Raw genomic sequence first — 20949 nt, 5'->3', positions numbered from 1 at the left:
AGTAATCTGCATGATGCAGGGCTCTTTTATGAAGTATTGCGCCATTACGTATCATCTTGAAACCTGGCGCAGTGTTTCCAAGAGTTAAACAGTATCCCTTATCAAAGGCAGCAGAGGAAGGGATCTATGACACCATAGTCGTCATTTGTATCAGGGTATAATAGTGCCATTCTAATTCACTGTCAAACACAGCCATCTACCAAGCGAAATAATTAAATGGGACAAGATGAAGGATAATTCAGAATGTGTGCCCCTTAATGATGTAGTACTTGCTGAGTTCCCGGTGGTTCTGAACCCTGCTACAATACTGTGTAATATACCTGTTGAGGCAACCCATTTTACTGTGGTAGATTTGAAGATTGCATTTTCCTCAGTACCCCTGCATCCGGATTCACTGTACCTCACCGCGTTTACATTTGCCGGCAGACAATTTCAACATACTACGCATCCTCAGGGGTAGTGTGAGTCTCTGAGTATATTGAACATAGTGTTACATGAGGATTTAGGAAACATTGATGTCCCCAGCACCATTTTCCAATATGTGGATGATTTATTGGTGTGCATACTACTGGACACCAGTGCGAAGAGCACTCTATTACCTTGTTACAATTGTAGGCCGACAAAGGATGCTAGGAGTACAGAGCAAAGTTGCAATACTGTCAACAAGAAATGTTGCACTTGGGTCAGTTGATTTCATTGAATGGTAAAAAAGTGATTCCAGAAAGCACAGCAGCAGTGCGCGCAACCCACCAGACGGTGAAGGTTAAGGACATGCAGACATGCCTTGTTCTGTGTAATTACTGTGGAGCATGGATCTTTGACTGCACGTCATATATTAGACCATTGATTGCCAGTTTTCAAGAACTGAACAATGTTATTTCCACTGTTCCTGTACTGACAACTCCTGATTATACTAAAGAGGTTTATCTATTCTGACATTCTAACAGTCAGATGATGACCACAATATTGATGCAACACGGCACTATGGGTCACAAACCCTTACCGTACTACAAAGGCATGCTGGACTCTGTCTTAAAGGACAGTTTCCATGCAAACACATGTTGGCTGCTGCTGCTTTTGCCATTGTGAGGTCCACTACTATTCTCATGTGGTGTTTATTGATGCAGGTATGTCGAACATGCTTTCTTTGCAATATTAGAGAGGTCCAAATCCACATTGACCACGCAAAGGGCTTCCAAATATGAAGTAATTATTTCAAGTCCATCTATTCACATTGTTCATTGTAAAACAGTAAATCTATCTACTTTTCTGACTGAACCCATTACTGATGATGATGAGGTGCATGCTGTGTCACATATGAGGGTCCTGAGGATTGCATCCCCAAAGCATGTCATTGTGCTCTAGATGATGAAGTATTCTTCATTGATGGGTCCTCAATTATCTCAATTATTGACCAGGAGACAGACCAGCGACATACTGGGGCAGCAGTGATATGATCAGTTGATGGGTAATATGAGATTGTTGTGCAGTGGAGAGTAACAATGTCATTTTACACCACAGGCAGCAGAATTGATTAGACTTATTGAAGCACTTGAGGCAGCGCAAGGGTGCCGAGTTACAATTTATTTCTGACTCAGCCTATATTATGACAACTGTTCTGATCCATCAAGATGGATGAGAAGAGGATTTTGTAGAGCAGATGCGTCCCTGGTGCAGCACGTGGCCCTGTTGGACCAATTAATTCATGCCCTTTCACAACCCACACTTGCTGTAGTCGGTAAGTGTGCTGTCCACACAAGTGGTACAGATTTCATATCCCTTGGGAATGAAGCAGCAGACAAGGCAGCAAAACAGGGTGTGTATTTGCCAGTACCAGATATCCATGAGCATCGGGCACTTATAAATATGCAGCTGCAGGTCTCATAGACAGCACTTCCCATTACTGAAATAATTGAGATACAAGGTCAGGCGCTGCAAGGTGAGAAGTTGTTGTTGCAAGGAAGGGTTTGTGCACAGTCCCCAAATGATCTTGTGTGGAGGCAGACAAATACAGAAAAGTTGGTGATGCCCCTAAGATTTCAATTTAGTGGCATTTGACCAACCCGATTACCCCACCGACATATCCAAACAGCATATTTTGCCAAAGATATGCAAGGGGATTGATATGTGCCCAATTTTCAGGAATTGTTGCCTAGGTTCAAGTCCAATTGTGTAGTTTTCCAGATGTGCAGCACTGAGCAAACAATACAAACTCTGAGGGGAACAATGCTGCATCCAATTGCCCTTTTTTCCTGAGACCTCTACATAGACTTTGCAGATATGGGTGAGAGATGTAATACCTTCCATTACTTCATAGTTGTAGTATGTCCTTTCCCGTTGGATCGAGGCTGGTCCATGAGCACATCTGATGCCAAATCAGCCACTAGGTTTCTGGTGAGAGAAGTGTTCCCCTGATGGAGGGGGGGGATGTGAAACTCTTAAAAGTGACAATGGCACTCACTTCTTTAATGAGCTGTTCAAGGAAATTGCAGCTCTTTTGGGGATAAAGTGCAAGTTCTGTTCCATTTATCACCCCAGACTAACAGTGTTGTAAAAAGGATGAATGGTTTATTGAAAACTAAGTTGTCAAATTTTGTGATACACTGAAAAGGAACAGGGAGCATTGTCTCCATATGGCCTTGTTCAGTTTGAGGAACCAGTCCTGTAAGGACCATCATCTCTCCCCACATTTTTTTAGCTTCAGGAAGACGCATGCACACGCCATTATCTCCTGTGCGTAGTGATTCTGAAGCTCAGAGGTCTGCGCTAATTTTGGGGGATGAGTTTCATTCAGATCTGATTCAGTTAATGAAGTGTATTATTTACCTTTCTCAACCAATTGATCCAAGTATATTGGAAGACGGTAAAACAGCACTTCCCCATAACCTGTGTGCTCTGGCAAGATAGTGACACTGAAAAAATCCTAACTGTTCCCTAGTGATAAAATGTATATCAACTGACCTTATAAAAATGGTGTATGCTACTCTGCATGCGGTCAAAGTAAAGGAATTACAGTACTGGGTGCATTTGTCTGATGCTAGGAAAGCAATGCACACATTGTCACCACCCACAAGCATGTTATCTTTATGTTTTTAACAAGGTGATTCTCCTTTAAGCTGAGACAATATTTGCTGTATTTTTCTTTTTAAGAAGAGTTACGTTTTATTGATTAAACAGTCTATTGATATTTAGGGTTTGCTACTTTTTTAATGATGTCTTAATAATAATAATAATCATTTAGCATTTATTTAGCGCTATGGACCCTCAGGCATCTGAGCGCTGCTTATATTACCCATGGTGTGTGGTGCTCATTTATCGACCTTGGAAGGATGAAAGGCTGAGTTTGGCCCTGCTGGGATTCGAACCTGCGTTAGCAAGCTCTGCACGGATGTCAAGGTGAGCGCTGTACTCGCTGTGCCACCTCACCATCTTCTACTATGAATTTGCAAGCTCTTACAATTCTTGATGGAACTTATGTTATTGGGTTTAAGAATGTTTGTAGGAGGGTATTTTTTCCTCTTGTATGTGGATTTCTTCTTGGTTTCTTTTTATATTTGTCTAGTGAAGATATATGGTTAGGTCAAATAAAGGGTGCTAAGAGTGTAACACAAAGGGATTTGACAAAGACAGTCAACTTTTTGATAACAATCAAATTCTTATGCTACAAAACCAAGTGATGATCATATAACCATGGTAGTGAACTTTAAACAGAGGAGAACACATAATATTGAATTTAAAGTTACAAGTCAAAATTTGCATGAAGAATATGAATACAACGAATATAAATCTGTAGTATTTGATATAATGTCGGATGTGCACTACACAGAATTTAGGAACGTGTGGTACAGTCATGAAGAATATGAATACAACAAATATAAATCTGTAGTATTTGAAATAATGTCTGATGTGCACCACAAAGAATTCAGGAACATGTGGTCCAGTCATATGAACTTGGTAGGGAAACAGAGGTGTAACAGGAGTTGTTATATCTGCTCCCTCATCTCCCCATGTATCTGGAGCACCCAAAATGTTAGTACCCCAGGAGATATTGCCTCTGGAGATCAAATTATTTATTGGAAGATCTGTCAAAGCTGCTTAAAGTGAATCCATTGTACACCAAGAAGGATGTGTTCTTTGTGTATCTCTTAACACCAGGGATCAAGGCGAAGTGGTTGCAGATTGTTCAGTGGGAAGTGATCCAGTCAGCGAATGACACTGAACAAGGCCTAAACACCATCAAGAGCAAGTTGAGGGTGATCCGGTTAATGATGCTTTAAAACCGATATGTCCTGGATCTACTGACAGCGATGGAAGGGGGCATGTGCAAGAAGATAGGGTTGTCTTGCTACATATATATACCCTCAAATGATGCAGAGACTGGGTCCCTGGCGCACATCATAGGGGCACTACACAAGCTAAAGACTGCTTTGGAATGTGAAGCAGGTCTGCAGGCAGGCCGACGATTGGTTAGATGCATTGTTTTCATGGGCACCATCCTGGCTTGGGGCACAGGTGAAGATACTGGTTCCGAACATGGTACTCCTGCTGGTGTGGTTCTGCATGTGCTAGATGATGCTTTGATGTTGTGCAAGTCCATTCCAAAAAAGTACAAGGATGATGGTTACTATTGGGCCAGGATTGGCTCTCCCGTGTACAGAGGATGGGCAGACTCAAACTGAGGACCCAAATAAACCACATATGGTCAGGATTGAAAGGGCTATATAACCCCCATGGATATTAACCTCTCCCCCACTAGATCCTGAAAACTACACTAAACACTGGGTAGACTTAGTGAGTTATGGGGATTGCATATATCTCATGTGCACCCCAGAGAAATATGCACAGGATAGGGGTAGTCTGCATCATGTGTGTAGGGAGGGCATGGGTCCCTACAGTTGAAGCAGATAGAGAGAGAGCAAGGGAAAAGTTAGTGAATGGAGGTTTAAGTAGAGAGGTTTATGTTGGGATACACATTCAGATTACTGCCCCTCCCAATCAATATAGATTGAGAAAATATATGAAAACATGGAGAATGCACAAAGGGTGCTGTAGAGGGTAGGGGGAAACTCTATGGGTGGAAGCAAATGATGAGAGACATATTTATTCTGGGAGGTTATACAGTGGAAAACTAACCATTTGTCTGTGACAGTGTCACGTAGAATACATTGCATGAGTATAGTAGTTATAACATGAACTAATGTATTTAAGAGTAGCCCTGAATTCTCGCGGGCCATTTTAGAGACACAGAACTACAAGGCCTCTTCTCTTGCTTGATAATCACATTCCAATTCCCAGGCACTTCAAGGAGCATGCACGTACACCCACATATAAATGTATTAAATAAGACCGTTGAGCAATTAGGTAGTAATGTGAGCAATTAAATGGCAGAAGGGCTGTGGTCCAGTATGAAGGAAACACTCAAAGGAGCCGGGGCAGAGGTCTTGGGTTGCCAAAAGATTAACTGATATTTAGAACACTAGCTCCCCCCACCCCCCAGAAGGATGGTCATTTAATTTTGAACTGCCAGATGAACAAGTAATAATACTCTTCAATTTTTCATGAAGTTGATGTATTACTGGGACACTAGGCTTACCTCTTGGGAGGGGTAACTGATACAGGGAGGAGCAGAGAACAACAAGGTCTGTGATTTGGGTGATACAATGGGGAGGCACAATGCAGACACCTCTGTGTCTTGGATGAGAAAAGAGTTATTTTGTTTGCAAGGACCAGGCTGACCTCGAAGTTACCGCCAGAGTTCATGTTGACAACCAGGTGCACATCAAGTGTTTAGGAATAAAGACAGGGTGTTGTGTTTACAGTTTAACAAATTGCTTTGCAGCCTTTCAAGATTGAAAAAGCCATTACCCATTTGTGGTGAATATGGAGGAGAAGACGCCACAACCAATTGGAAAAGGGGCCATATGTAACTATTAGCATGAATATAGGCCGCAGCCAATGAGGGTGAGGGATGATTACGGTATATCGAGTGCATCATTAATGACTATTTGTACATTTATAAGATGAACTTCATTTTGAGGAAGAGAGAGAGCTTTGTGGCAGTGGATTCATAATACCCTGTCACCCATTCCTTTTTGCATACAAAATAAAGCTCTTGTTCTTCCTGAAAAAGGATGCACCTAGCATTTTTCATTAGCGGGTTGTTTTTCTAAGTCTGGTTATAAGAGAGTTGCTGTACAGAAGCTTCCACAAACACAAAGTGTTGTCTGTCTTTCAGGAATTCAGGAGTCTGCTTGAAGTCCCACATCCTCTGGCTGGCCATAGTTTTGGGCTCTTTCAAAGGCACTGTCATTTTTCCTTTGAGGTGATTTTGGCTTTGTTTTCTGGAGCTTTCTTTGAGGATCTCATGTTTATGTTCTGGATATATTTCTCTATCATGGAAAATAGGTATTTGGAACCAGAAACTTAGGTGGCTGGGTGTCTCAGGCACGATGTTATTTACTTCTAATTGAGCATAATTATGTGCAGGTCTTGAAAAAGGTACACTTTTACCCTTCTCTAATAACATCATAACCATATTTCCGGAGTCCTTATCATCCTACGCCCTGACTTGCACAATTTGTCTTCTTTTCCTCCATGTGGTTTTGTTTTCCAAATGACTAACCCCAAAATATGAATAATCAGATTCTTGAGATTATGGCTGTGTCACAGATTCCACATGGCATGTTTATTTCCAAATGGAGGAAAGAAGACAATAGAAAAGAGGACATTTTGATATGAAATGATCAACATGTCCAATTTACCTATTTTACTTTTAGTCAGAATAGATTGAAAGTAAGTGACAATTGTTAAAGAATCCTATTGACTGAGGGTTCCCAAGAAAATTCATTCTTCCAGCATTTTCTTAAAAAGTAATTTCTTCCCCTCTCTTGTATTTAATAAACAAATGGAACGCCCTTGCACAATGTCCACAAATTAAATGTAGCTGCTGTTTCATTGGTAGGAGAAATGCAATAAAAATCATTATATCCCAGTGGCGTGACATGCAAATGATGGAAGCCTCGCTATTCTCCTGGGTTGCTGCTCTGGTGGCATGGATCTCAGTGTGCCTTTCGCTCTCATCACAGGAGCCATGCATGTTCTCAGCATGGCACTCCCATGAAGAGAGTGAGTGCCCTGCTAATAGCTATGCAGCACTGAAAGCATGGTTCTCAGCACTCCCTCTCTACACAGGAACACGATGCTGATAGCCATGCTGTCAGTGCCACAAGGCTCTCAGTGTGGTGCTCCCTCACTTTACAGGAATGCTGAGTTCATAGCAATGCTGTTAGCTGCTCTCCTCCTTGCCTAAGCAACCCTGACAGATGTGTATCAGATACCAAAATCACCCATTCGCCTTCCCCAGCTCCTTCCTTTTTAAGGATGTGGGCCTGGAGGCCCCTGCCACTGGTGCCGCTCTCCTCTTTGCCCGAGTCACCCCTGACAGACTTGCCCAGAGCACCAGAATCACCCAGCTCCTACCACCACGCTTACCTTCTTTTGGTAGGGGTGACAAATCTGCCCTCTTGCTGCTTGCGGTCTTCACCAGGAAACACCTGGCAGACAAGGCGCGGCTGGTTTCTAAACCCTTCCCCTCCTTTCTCAACACATTTGTACGTGGTTGCTGAAACTAGTCTTTTTTTAAAGTGACACAATAGCATTATAGACCACACCCTCAGCCTGTACTGGAAGTTATGGGCCCTGAAGTCCAAGTTAAAGTCCTTAGCGCATGTCAAGGCCCTTAACTCCCAGGCCTGCCTTCAGACTAGGGGCCTCATTACGACCCAGGCGCTAAGTGTTTAACGGTGCCGTAAAAGGCTGCGGCACCGTTAAACACTTAGCGCCTAATTACGAGGTCCCTTTGCGGGACCAAACCTTAACGGCTGGTTTTACCAGCCGTTAAAGTAGGGTGCCGCAAGGGGCCTTGGTGCTAAGTATGGTGCCGCAATTTTCGGCACCGTACTTAGCGCCTTACCCATTCCCATTGAGCCCTATAGGGCAAAAATGGGAATGGGGAAGGGCCCATGGTGAATGGGGAATTACCGCCCCGCCAACCTTGGAATGGGGCGGTAATTCCGCCATTCATCATGGCGGACCCCGGCATGGACCATGGTGCTAATAGCACCATGGTTTAGCGCCGGGATCGTAATGAGGCCCTAGGTCTATAAAGCTTAAGTAAAGGTTATCTCTATTCTGTATAGAGGTATTGCTAAAAAAAAAGCTGTCAACCCAGGTACAATGAATCCTTTCTACAGAAAATGAGATGACACGATGGGAGCCAAGGGCATCAGTTATCAGAACTGCGCTCTTCAATGTTCTTCAACGCGTTTATGAATAACACTTGCATAACCACCATACAATGGAAATACAATATACATCCCAGTGGAGATACAGAATACCAAACCTAAAAGTTCACAGGGCAATAACAATGTTTCCAACATTAACAATATGGAATATAACTCTCCTAAAATCACTCCATAGGCATAACAAAGGAGAGCACAATAGTGTCCTATATTTTTCAGTGCTCTTAGTTGGATCTTTTTTCAGGGGCTAAAGAGTTACAGCAGAAATATTATTTTTTTACATTACAATTATGGGTTCACATTAGGGTGACTTGACCAATATGTAGTCCAAGGCAATGATTTTTCAAAACTCAATTTTCTTTCAAGAATTAAAGCCCACTTCAAATAAGCGAGTCTCCAGCTTTATACCAAAGCATTTACTACACTGTTAGAGGTTCATAAGCAATTTGTCAGTAACATGAGATTTTAGCTATCTACACAAATCTCACTAATAGAAATTCACACAAGCATTCATTTCCATAATCAATTCTAGGTATTTATTATACTCTAAAACATGCCTATCATTCTGAGCACGTATATTGCTTGCCATGTCTAACTTTACAAAAACAGTTAAACATGAGGCATAATATTGCTGTTTTATTGAATCAAAATACAGTCTTCGTGTTCCCCAATGACAGCCACAATTTACAGAGTTAAATGCTTTTTCTACATTAAATGTGGCACAGGGGATTCTTTCATGTGTATGCATTATTCTCTGAAGGTGTATGTGTATCTTTCAATGAACATGTGCATGCATTTTCAATTAACATATGTGTACAGCGTCCAATCTACATATGCATATGTGTGTGTGCAGTCATCAGTCTATTCCTATTCAAGTTTTGGCTTGAGATGTAATCTTCACTAGTAAAAGGTACCATGTAAATGCATCCCTTCCCTTTAACATTAAACATTTGGTCTACCATGATTTTCTGTGAATAGAATGAATTCTCTGTGCTACTTTCTGCTGTGCAAACATTTAATTTATAACCAGGCTCTTCCTCTGGATGCAAATTTGCATGATATTATGGTAGGTAATAGTGTTACATAGGGACACTATGGCTTACATGATTCTATGCTGGCACGATTCAAGGATTCTATTTTAATTTGGTATAATTCTAAAAAAACAGTTTGCACTGAATATGCACAAACTTATTATGTATGTTTAAATTGTGCCTCTCAATATACAAATGCATTGGGTTTTAAGGAAATTACATCCCACCTGCATTCAGTGTCAACTAGAAGACACAGGGTATTCTATTTAGTACTGCATGTGTCCCTTTCAGATTAGCATCCCCTAGGATCACTGCCCATTTGATTCCTGAGATTTTTCCGTAGACAGCACTATGGGCATGTTGGAGTTATAAATTGGGGTTTCTATACCTACATGTTAAATGTGCCTTTGTTTTTTGGAGAATCAGCTCGGACCCCCTCAGTCTGAATTTACTGCCTCAGCAAGGTCCTTTACTGCTGGCTTCAAACAACCAAGTATGTATGTGGAGATCAGGATCCTGGTAATGAAATATTGACACTAAAAGTTCCCTCAGAAAAGGGAGTGTCTGGGGTAAGGCATGAAGTCCCACTCCACAATACACAATACTATGAGCGAGTATAAAAAATATAGCTTTATTGATACTAGAAAACAACACTATTTTTTCTTTAAAAAAACAATGAGGCTAATAATTAGCTGTATTTGACCATAACAATGGTTCACAAATGAATGACTGTATGTCCAACACCACAACCAGTGATATCATGATGAACCAAGCGCTAGTCAAACATAGATTATATGTAAACATATTGCATGGAGCAGTAAGCGCACCAACTGATGCACAGCTGCTCCAATGCCAACCAAGGGAAGTCTCTACAACAATACATGTCAGACTGCTCTATAAATAATCCAGCATATGTCTGTTCTTTTCAGTGAGAACATTCTTCAGGGTTTGATCAATAAGAGCATCCCTAAATTATGTCAATCCCTAAATTATGTCAATGCTTGAAGCTAGGTGTGGTCTGTATTCTTTGCAGAAACCATAACCTGTGAATAATGTTTAAAACCATTGTCAGTGGATCTAATACCTTCCAAGAACACACTCCTTTATAAACTTGTTAGTATAATTTTATAGACTCTTAGGGCCTCATCACGAGTTTGGAGGTAACCCATAAATTCGGCAGTAGCGCTGTTACCGCCGGATTTAAGGGTCCACCAAATCAGGGCTTTGGCGGATTTCTCCCCAGCTCTGAGCTTTGGGGAAATCCGCCGAAAATTAGCGCTCATACCGCCGGTGGAAAATCCGCCGGCGGTATGATTGTGAAATGTCCCCATTGAGCCCAATGCGGAATGGGGCATTCCCGAATGGGCTCAATGGGAAATGGGGATTTCCAAATCCGCCAAACCCGTGATCCGGCGCTAATAGCGCCGGTGGGTTTGGCGGTAGGGCAGATAGCGCCAGCGTTGTTAGTGCCGCCGTTACCGCCCAACTCGTGATGAGGCCCTTAGTGTCTTAATTTAACCGATACCATTCAAGCACACTTGTATGAGCGGCCTGGTAGGTAAAACATTCAACTCCAAAAAAGTGCTTGCGAAGGAATAAGATTCAAATATATCTATGGGGAGCACAAGAGTGACCAAGGTGGAAACCAAAAGATGAGCCACTGACCTGAACTGCACACCTTGCGAATACAGCAAAGTGTAGTTGCATTTGAAGAAGTTAGACGACGATGTCTAAAATGTGTCACAATTAGCTCATTGAGGCGCCTCCCAGTATTGCCCCCCAGTATTGGCTGGATATAGAACAACACATCCCCTTAGGAGAGAGACTAATGCTGAAGCTCCCCTTGTATGACCAAGTTTGCCAGCCAGGGTTAATGCACTGTCCTGTTAAAGCAGTATAGGGACTTTCTCTGCAGGATCTTCCACAGTAGGTAGGTATGAGGCCAGATCCACTAGATTCTATATGCCTCTATCTATAAAATATTAAGTATTGCCCTTACTGCCACAAAATCTATAAATATGTACAGATCTAATAAAGAGACACAGAAGACCCTGTTGTTGTCACCATCACTTAACAAATTTATGTGTGGCACCTGTCTGCTTAGATGCACAGTGGAAACCGTTTGCCTGCTGGGACAATTAACTTATCCACGTGACGTTGCTCACATGATGAGTGCCACGGCCGAGCGTGTCTCTCAGATGATCCCAATCCCATGTGGGCGCCATCTTTGAAGGTGTAAGAGCTTATTTGAAACACCAACCTCATCCTAGCATGCTGCTGGGAGAAATCCATAACTTGTTTAGCCATGTTCAAACTCACCCACTATGGTTCAACCTGTGTGTGTACATTATGTGTGTAATTTGATATTGCTTTCATTTTGGATCACAAAAAATACTAAAGGTCCCTAAAATAGAAATACATTGAAACAGCAGCACTATGTCTAAGGCTGTATCACTGCCTGAAAAGCATGAAACATGTATGAAACAATGTCTATGCAAATGAATATGTCTATTATGAATAAGAAATCATACTGAATTGGAGCGGAAAACTCCTTATTGTGTCCTATGGGAATACACAATAGAGTAAAGGAATAGAATGTATGCACTCCTATATACCTGCTATGTAAAATGGGTCTGTGCAGTTGGTGCCCAGAGGAGTAAGGCTGGAAAAGTTTCTCACCAGGTGTATGGAGATGAAGACCCTGACATACTGGCCTATGATCCCACATTCCAATTAATGTCTTCGTTAAGCCCAGATATATGGCTATTAGTCAGGAAAATGTATAATTGTTCCCATCGTTACATGGATTTAAAAGTGTAACATTACACCAACACTGTCCAGAACATGTCATCAGCCATGTGCTGTGCTTCCTGGAAGTGGGCTTACAGAGGAGCATTGATGTTACCATATCATATGCTGCTCCTATGTTCTAAAATTCAGATTTAAACTTTTCTGGAAGTCATTCCTATGTATCTTTTTATACACTGACATTCTATGGCATACATTACCATTTTAGAATTACAATTGGTGACCCTTCATTGTATCTGAGGTCATGGGAGCCCTCTGTAAAAAAATGGCATGTACCGCATTGACTACATGCAATGTGAACATGACCAGAAAGTCGTTCCATTCCCCATGTCTCCGGGAAATTGGGAGACCTCTGACTATAGGATTTCTAAATGTCAGAGCGCAATAAGGTGTCTTTGATGTTCTGACTCCTTTTGAACACAAACAATGGAAGGGACAAGGCTGAAGGCCCATTGCGTAAAAAGATGCCAATGTTTCCATGTGCATTTTTTGATCTTTTAGGATAGATTTGTATAGGTCGATACACAAACCAGCCTCTGCTCATTCTGGATTTTGTTTTCAGGCTGTAACAGGACTCCCCTAGGAATGTTAGCCACTCTTGTTCTGGCTTATCTAACACATTACTTTGGCCCTCATTACGACCCTGGTGGAAATCGCGGTGCTAAATGCACCGCGGAGCACGGCGGAAAGCTGCCGATAGCGCCATGGAGGTTGGCGTATTTTCCGCCCCATGCCGACCTTGGCGGGGCGGTAAATCCCCAATCCCCATTTTACCCTTCCCCATTCCCATTTTTGCCCCATAGGGTATAATGGGAGTGGGGAAGGCGTTAATTGCGCCACCGTAAAATACGGTGGCGTAATTAACATCAAGGTCCCGTAGCGCCATGGATTTCTCCGCCCGGAAAAACCAGGCGGAAAACGTTCCATGGCGCTACGGGAACTCGTAGTAGGGCGGACGGGTCCGCCGCGAATACCGCTGGCGTAAACCCACTCCGCCAGGGTCGTAATGAGGGCCTTTGTGTTTTATTTAGACTGCAGTTTACTCGTAGGTTTCTTATCTGCATATTCGAAATCTGCATTTTTAGTACTGTTACATCTAAGTCAAATATATTGACTAAATGGCAGATTCTCTCAAAGAGACTTGAGGGGAAGCTCTGAAAATTGAGGAGGGCATTAATGTCTGTAGGTTTCCTGTAGGGTTTCACTTTGAGGTTATTGCCTTTGCAAAATATACAGATGTCAAGGAATGATATTTTGCTGGAGTTGATAACATGAGTAAAGAACAATTGAGGGTCCAGAGCACTAAACCATGCTATTCTTTCCTTTGGTCCATCCCAGATCACAATAACGTTGTCAATAAACCATTTCCACAGTTTAATTTTACAATGGAATTCATTATCAATAGGGTACATATATGTTTCCTCAAAATGATTAACATATAGATTAGCCAAATTTGGGGCTACAGTAGAGGCCATGGATGTGCATTCCTGTTGACATGTGTTATTAATCAAATAAATGCTTATTTTGGCCTGGAGATGTCACTGGTGGTGCATCGGAAATGGGCTATTTTCTATTTTACCGACATAAGCTCAACTTGACTTTGGTTTGAAGTAAACACAGTCTTCTGAATAGGGCCTGGAAAACCCATTTGAGCAAGCCTTGCTCGGCATGTGGCACTTGCTCGAAGTAAATACAGTCTTAACTCATGATCAAGGGTCCTATGACAGATATTCCTATGGTTGTGGCTGCTGCACCAAGCTGAATCGAGTTACTTGTTGAGGCATATTCCATTTCAAGTTAATAAGAAATTGCAGTGTTATTCAGAGTTAAATGAAATGTATAGAAATGCATCGCATGACACAATGATTGATAATGAATAAAAGGTTATTTTCTATTAGAGTTTACAAGTGCAACTTCTGACAATAATAGTAGGAAAATGGTAGTGTGATGAAATACTGGGATTGTTCATTGAAAATATCATTCTTTCAACAATGAAAGTTACAGATCTATTTTCTCTGCACATGGCATCCGAATTATAGGAATATGCTGAGAAATGGAGTTCTTTGTAAGCACAAAGGCTGAGAAAATAAGTGTTCTGGGACCCAGTTTTTTTGCTGATAATCACATTAAAAATGTTTGGGCCTTCGAATTTTTCTAAATGTGGCAGATGTTCCAACTTCCATATGCATTTCTTCTTACGTCCCTAGTATTGACAATAACTGTATTTAAAAGGGCCTTAGAAATGGTTTCAGTCTATAAATGTTTGTTTTACTTTGTTGAAAAATGTCCCTCAAGCACACATGCAGTCATTTCTTCACCTCATTTTACAGGGACATCCATTTGCATCGTGTCAGATATGCAATCCAACAGGAAACATAATTTTGTGAATGGTGCCTAACTCGCTCTTTCAGAAAACTTTCTATTATCAGTTCACTTCAAAACAATTATATGTGCTAAATGTTCCTCCCAGAACCAATGTCTCCAGGAGAAAGACCAAGGTTCAGGGATCATGGCTTTTTGAAAAAGTACATTCATTATTTTCCGACATGGGGTTCAGATCAGCCCCACAATAAGGATTGTTGAAGAAGCCTCGGCTAGTCATATAGATGCTTGGATTACATCTTTATTCCTTTGAATAAGGATACCCAGATCTTCCACCCCTTTCCTTCATCGGGGCATGCGATTGACACCCTTTCCTTAGGGTCTCTTTCCATCTCCAAATCTTTGGTCCAGGGGGCTGGAAGTCATTTTTTGGATTAGTTTGCTATAGAGAGGTGTAGAAAGGCTGGTTTCGTTTTTTTTAATTTAAATCTTTTTAATTTTTTTTTGTTATTGTGTCGTAGTTTAAAACCAAACTTTTTTTACACAATTTTCTCTCATGTGATTAGATTCCTAATTTTGCCCCCCTTAACCAAGAGGAATCACTTAGTCTACCATTTAATTTCATTCCATTTCCCCCTCTCTCTAAGTGCTGCATAAATCATTCTCTGCTGGTGACAACAAACATAGTTTAGCCTGACTGTGCAGTTCTCTCTTCACATTAAATTGTTTCAAGAATGTCATCTAAAAAGTCTATTCCTGTTCGGCCAACCACCAGTCATCAGCTGATAATGAACGTGCATTATTTATATATTTCCCTAGATAGTTTGTTCTTTCCATTGTCTGTCCTGCACAGCTTATGATTAAATGCTTTGTGATTTCTATCGCAATTGCCTGGTGACAGAATCTACATATGCTATCCGTATAGCCAAACTGTTCTCTTCTAGACATGATTTCCTTAGTCTGGTATCAGCCTAATCTTAGCTGCAACAGTTGGTTTCAATGATATGTACTGGGAAACTTTCTGATATAAACTTGAATTTTGTTGACCACTTTTGGTTCCATGGATAGAGATCAGGTGACTTATATTGTATCCTGACTTTGTGTGTGAAAATCCAGTTGTTTTATTAGACTTTGTTTTTAACAGCCACTGGATTTTTTATAAGTATATATGGATACATGTCTAGCTGTGTATGTTTTTTGATGCATAGATTCTGCCAGTCCCCAAGTGGCCATGATTGACCTCCCGTGACTGTATGCCAATAATATTTTGTATGGTAATGCAGCGCCTGGCATCAAACTTCCTTAAGTAGTGCAAGACTTTTACAGAGTATAACCGATAACAGTGATTGAAGGCCAAGTTCACATCACACTGCTTGTATTGGTACACTTTGGGGTAAGTGGAGCACCTCTTTCCAAAAACACCCTTCTAGTGTGTTCCAAATTCGAGGGTTAATACTTAGTCCTGTTTGACTGCCATATGTCAATGTTGGGATAACTTTTTGCTTATAGAATGTTAGTAAAGCTATGAAACGTAAAGCTATGAACGTGAAATTCCCATACCTAGCGTGGATGATTGACCCTTGGTATGCTAACACGTTAATTTTCCTTCTCAGACAATTTATCCAGGCCACTTCTCCCAATGAACAGAATACCCAAGTATCGTATTGTTTCCACCTGTTCCAGTTTTCCTTGTCCAATCGACCACTCAAATCTTGCTCTTTTTTGTCTTTGACTAGATCTCTCCGTTTAATTAAGGATTTTAGATTTGTTGATATTAATCACTAAAGAGTTGGCTTGCATGTAGCAGTTTAATTCTTCAAATGTATGTTGTAGACCAGTTGGTGTCTGATCTAGCAACACTAGGGCATCTGTATAAACTATCCAGGCCACTTTCTGGTTATTTATTTTTTGGGGTAAATCTTTTACTTTATTTAGCGAGTATGGGAGATGTGCCAGATATAAATTAAACAGCGTGGCTGCCAATGGGAACCCTAGTTTAACTCCCTTTTCTGTTTTTATTCTAGCCAAAAGTGTTCCTTGTAGATCTAGTATGACTTGAATCATTGTATTAGAGTGTAATGCTTTCATTTGTTCGATCAGGTCAGTGGGACACTTCCAAGTTTTCAGTTTTCTCCAGAGCAAATTCCTATCCATAGTATCAAAACCTTGTTGTAAGTTAATAAACACAAAATAAAGTTTCCCCTGTGTTTTTATTCTCTGTATTTTAAGAATATTCAGAATAAACAGATTCAGTTCAGTCCCAACTCCCTTGGTGAACCAAGTCTGCCTGAGAATTTGGATATTGGTATCCTGGGTCAATTTCACCAGACGTTTCTGCAGCCTGGATGCATGTAATTTCCGTATCACGTCCAATAGGGCTATAGGCCTATAATTCTTTGGTTCAGCTTTGTTTCCTTGCTTGAAGATTGGAATTATAATTGCAGTCGATCATGAGGCAGGGATTTCTTTTGTTTTTATTATCGGTTGGAATAGTGTCTCGATGAACTCACTCCAGATCTGTGGATTTTTCTTCAGGATGATATTCGTGAGCCCATCTGGGCCAGCTGCGTTCAGTGTTTTCAGTGTTCAGTGTGTTTTTGATTACTTCACGTACCACCATTCTATTGCACTCCAGTGCCCACGATGTAGAGCTTGACACAATCGCAGATTCTCCTTTATTCTTTATAATACTAAATATGTTAGTATAAAGGGCAATCCATTTATCTTCAGCTGCGCCACTGCTAAGACAGGCCTCTTGATTAAACATTGTTTTGTTTAATAGTGACTATATTTCTCCAGTCTTTTTTATGCAACAGCTTTCAACATTTGTTCCCCCTCTTCTTGCTCATGTAATATCTGGTATGATTTCTGCCAATTCCAAAAACGTTGTTTCCTCTTTTTCTTTTCATATCTATCGCCTTTGTAGGCATAATTTTCTTCTCGATTATTTAAGATGTTTTTTCAGACTTTTTTCATTATCAGTGATCCTACTAAAGGGGTATTTATGTTCTAGATTTGTGTTTTTGCATCCTGATTCTTGTGGTTATTTATAGAATGCTAATAATGGTAAATAATTAATCCTCATATCATTTTCTTTAATCATTTCCATGTATGTTCTTGATAATTTGTTTATGTTGGTATTGCTACTTTTTAACCTGTTTTTCCCTTGATTTACAGTAATTGTCTCCATGATGTGGGTTTCTTTTGATGGTTTCTATATCCTCCAGGTCATAAATAACATATTGTGGTAACTTTCAGTAGTTGTTATGATATCAAGCCGTTCTATCAGATGCCTGAAATTAGAGGAACTCCAGATATAATCAATTGTTGTAGCCAGAGCTCCATTTGACCATTTAGTCTTTCCTAGTGTGTCATCGAGTGTCTGGCTATTTACCATATAACATAACAGTTTTGTTCTTTAAGCTCATCAGCCCATCTATTGCTTTGTTGTTCTTTGCTTGATGTCTGACATTGTGCAAAGTGTATTGATATACCTTTCCGATCTAAACAATGCATATTCATATCACCACGGATTATGATGTGTGGATGTTTATCTCCCATGTTGCATTTGTTGATCGCTTTATTTTATTTGTGATATGAAATCTGCTGTGGTTATCATTTTGTGGTTCCAATAGACATTTATTATCATAATTATTTCAGGGAATTCTGTGGAAACTTGATCTTGATCTAAATGGAGATTTGGATGAACAGGTTTGGATTACTGGTTTCCCTGATTTTTAAACCAGCTCCAATTTTTATACATGTTAAGAGACCTGAAAGATTATGATGATATCGTTCATATCCACCAAATTTGTCCTACTTAAATGTCTGAAACCTGGGTGTTCCATGAAAGCAGCCTTCCACTGCCCACATTTCACCTGATATTTTCCTAGCATTGTTTTTCTGGTAGCAATGCCCAAGATAGCCAACTCCAATTTTCATCCCTGTCTTCCCTCCTGATGGGCGATAGTGTTTTTTGGTTGTTGTTTCCTAAATTACCCACTTCCTTGAATGCAACTGTCAGAGGTCGCTCAGTATCCGTCAGCTTCGGCCTCTGTTTTGCCCTTTCTCTCTCTTTTGGGCCCTCTTGTCTCTCTTCCAGATGGTCCTGCACAAATGTATTATGATCCATTACATCAAAACCAAGCAGCAGCGGGGCTGTTTTTGCATTTAATAATGGTAATTTCACTTTTTTGGATTTTACATGTAAACAGACCCAATGTAGCCACAATTCACACAGGTATTAATGATTGCTATATCATCAGATGTAATTGATCTTAAGTCAGGAACGCACTGGAGCAACTGTATCACGTACCTACGATTTAGGTTTACCTAATTTTTCTCTGAGAGGATATTTTCAATAATAACCTTTTCTGTGACTTTCTTTACAGCTTTTGCATTTTGTCTCGGCCACTGACCAGGCTATTCTTCATGCCGATTATTACATAAAAACCAAGCGGCAGCGGGTCTGTTTTTGCATTCTATAATGGTAATTTCACTTTTTGGATTTTACATGTAAACAGACCCAATCTAGCCGCAATTCACGCAGGTATCAATAATTGCTATATCATCAGATATAATTGATCTCAGTCCAGGAACGCACTGGAGAAACTGCATCATGTACCTACGATTTAGGTTTACCTAATTTTTATCTGAGAGGATACTTCTCTCCCTTTGTTGTGGAACATATGCATCTCTTATTTTGGCTTGTCATGTTTTGTTGCTCAGGCGGATTCTCCTCTGGGCTGAAACCACTTCAAATGTCATCTCTTTTGTGCTTTCGGAGCTACTTTCATTTATACATTCATTCTCCCTAAGGAGTTCTGAAAGATCTTCCAGCGGATCATCATTGCACTCAATAGACAACACTCTAGATGGCATTGTGGGTGAAACGTGCTTGTTAATTATTTGTTTCCTTATTTTTGAATCAGTTTGTAGATTTGACCCCGTATACGTTGCTTGGACAACTTTGTTTCTGTTGTAATGCTTCCATTTGTAATTGTCCTTTCCTTGAATGTCATTGTTACAATAACGGCATGCTCAGGTTCTTTAGGAAAGCTCTAGAGCCATTATTTTCTGACCACGTGTTCAATTTGGGTAGTTTCTCTTGGTTTTTCATACTCCTCACTTCTTGTTCCTTTTTTGTTTTTACTCTTTGTCGCTGCCAGCCTTGGGGTATTTTTGTTGTTGTTGTCAAATAGATCATATACAGGCACCTTGGACAGTGATAGGACCTTAACAGCAGTCACCTCAGGTCCTCTACAGTTACATTTGACGATATTTGTTTCCAAACTCCATTCATCTGTTCCTTGTTAGTTTGATCTAGAGGATGCTCAGATGAGATACTAATTCCTTCATAGGCAGTGTTAATCATCACTTGTATTACTGTACAGACCCTCGGTGTGTCTGATTGTGGCATTGGAATTTCTTGAATGGTTTTTAACAGTTTTTGCACATCCCGTTTGCTGTTTCCCTTTACAGCCTCAACGAAAGACCATCCTTCTATATTAGACCTTTGAATTGTTTTAAGGTCTTTGACTGTGCTGTCTCCATTTCTTTTTGTAGTGACTATGGTCTCCTTTTCAAATGTATGCCTCTGCATGTCAGCATTTATTTTAATTGCTGTTTCTACTTTATTACAATATTTCCTCATCCATTTGAGGCTTTCCAGTAGAGACTCTACCATAATTTTCCTGGCAGCATGTTCGCTCTGAGCCAAATCGCTTAGTCTCGCTTGCCAAGTTGTTTATTTAGTCTTGCTTGTAATGAATATACCAGGAATTCCTTAAGGTTTAACTTGGCTTGTATCATGGCTAATAATATTTCCTGGTCCTTCAAGGAGGAATTCATTTGTTCATACATTTTCAAGTATGGGGCCAGAGATATTCTTAAGGCAGCCATGATGTTTTCATGAATGTGTGCCCCCAGATCTGCTGGCAGTTGAAATCCATGGGGGCCTGTCTCCTTATTCAGGTGTGTGCATGAGTGGTCCTGCGTTACCTCAGGGGACAATAGCTCAGGCTATAACTGCTGCACATATGATTTATTGGTATTAACTCCACCCATGGATTCCTCATTCCACTTTGCATCGACTATTACTCCTCCACCCTCTGGTGACAACAGATCTGATTCCTCCTCTTGCTGAGCCTGATGGTTCAAATATGGAATCATTATGGTTGGAGTAGATACAAGCCGATTAGCGAAAATTTTCTTATGCCTTCCATCAAATGAGAATCTCAAAGATTGCTCACATATTCATTCTCTTATGTCAGCAATATTTTTCTCTAGACTTTTCTCTAATCTAACCTCTCATGCTGCGCTCAATTTCTCTAATGTATCTGCCGCATGGTTTTCTTCAAATGGGTGATGACACTGGGGGAGCTGATCTTCTCCTCTTGAGACTTGTGTTTGAAATTGAGGAACATTAAAGTGACCTATGGCACTTTTTACTTTTGTATTGTCGTTAAAAGGTGGGGTGTTCCTTTGTT

This window comes from Ambystoma mexicanum, chromosome 5p (genome assembly GCF_040938575.1).
Source record: "Ambystoma mexicanum isolate Mex_15411 chromosome 5p, UKY_AmexF1_1, whole genome shotgun sequence".
NCBI classification, from domain to species: domain Eukaryota; kingdom Metazoa; phylum Chordata; class Amphibia; order Caudata; family Ambystomatidae; genus Ambystoma; species Ambystoma mexicanum.
This window is presented reverse-complemented; position numbering follows the sequence as displayed.